The following is a 1,328-nucleotide window of genomic DNA, read 5'->3' as shown; positions in this document are numbered from 1 at the left end:
GTAAAATAACTTGTTTTAAACTTTAATGTTGGACGTCCACTTCTGTRCCTCTCCATGGTTACAGGTCGCCGTGGCAACAGCATCTTCATCCACCTGCAGATGTTTTTCCAACGTTGTGTTCCTGGTTTGCTTTGTGCTTCATTCTCCAGCTGCTCTGAAGGCCACCAGAACCAGAACCAGAACCATGGACACAACACAAACCAGCTGGAGACAGGTTCATAATGTAAGAAAAGTCTAAATCTTTATTACATCCAACAGTACAGTACAGTACAGTACAGTACAGTACAGTACAGTACAGTACAGTACAGTACAGTACAGTACACAGATTGCACTTCTTCACCTGATACAGCAGCATTCACACTAATTAGGCACAATTAAAACATGGAGATACAAACAGTCCAGATGTGTTGTTGGTCCAGGCTCAGCGTGAAGCTGGTCCTTACACACCTGTAAACACACCTGTAAACACACCTGTAAACACACCTGTAAACACAGCTGTAAACACAGCTGTAAACACCCCTGTAAACACACCTGTAAACACACCTGTAAACACACCTGAGCCAGGACCCAGAGCAGGACCAGCAGAGACCCTCACACTGTTAACATTCTGAGAGTCACAGCTGCAGTCACTCCATCTGATCTGAACCCAACAAACATCTGGTTTCTTTAATAAAAACTCCTCGTCACATAAAGTCACCTCAGTTCAGGTCAAACTAAACGCTTTAGTTATAAAACTAAAACAGAAATATCTTGTTGCCTGCAGCAACCAGAACCAGAACCAGCTGTCATCAGTTCAGAATCCAGGGCTTCAAAAACAAACTGCATGGACCCAAAACACACCTGGACTCTCAGACCAGCTCAGGTGGACCAGAGAGCCCACCTGAGATCTGATTAGACCGGACATTGGAACAGACATCGGCTGGGTCCGGCTGACTCGGTTCTGTTTCACCTGGATCTACAGAACATTTTTACAGACGCTCTGAATGTTTCAGAGTTCTGTTTGTGCTTCACGTGCTTTTATTTTGAAATTATATAATCATGAAGCCCAATAACCAAATCCAGACTGGATCAGATTTTATTTTTTATTCATATTAAAGAACTAATCACTAACCAGCTGCTTGTTGACCAATCAATAAATAACACTATTTATTGATTTATTATTGGAAAAACTCAATTCTACAGTGAACCGATGAGTTTAGTTTGTTAATAAAAAGTCACAGCAGGGATGAATCCAGTGAGCTGATTCAAAAGTTTCTTATTTTAGTTTAGAAAATTCTTCTTTATTTATCAAACTTGTGTTTTATAATTGTAGCTAAAAGGTGAGAAAC

General features: G+C 40.8%; 1 long non-coding RNA gene across 1 annotated transcript; it reads right to left on the bottom strand.

Moving 5' to 3' along the window:
• Window positions 1–215: 215 nt before the first annotated feature.
• On the bottom strand, window positions 216–1,322 carry LOC106531127 (uncharacterized). Its single transcript, XR_001311867.1, has 2 exons — window positions 556–1,322; window positions 216–483 (listed from the first exon to the last, which is right to left on the bottom strand). It is a non-coding gene; the product is annotated as an uncharacterized LOC106531127 (long non-coding RNA).
• Between the last annotated feature and the right edge of the window lie 6 nt (window positions 1,323–1,328).

The sequence above is a fragment of the Austrofundulus limnaeus genome, unplaced genomic scaffold (genome assembly GCF_001266775.1).
Source record: "Austrofundulus limnaeus strain Quisiro unplaced genomic scaffold, Austrofundulus_limnaeus-1.0 Scaffold599, whole genome shotgun sequence".
NCBI classification, from domain to species: Eukaryota; Metazoa; Chordata; class Actinopteri; order Cyprinodontiformes; family Rivulidae; genus Austrofundulus; species Austrofundulus limnaeus.
This window is presented reverse-complemented; position numbering and strand designations above follow the sequence as displayed.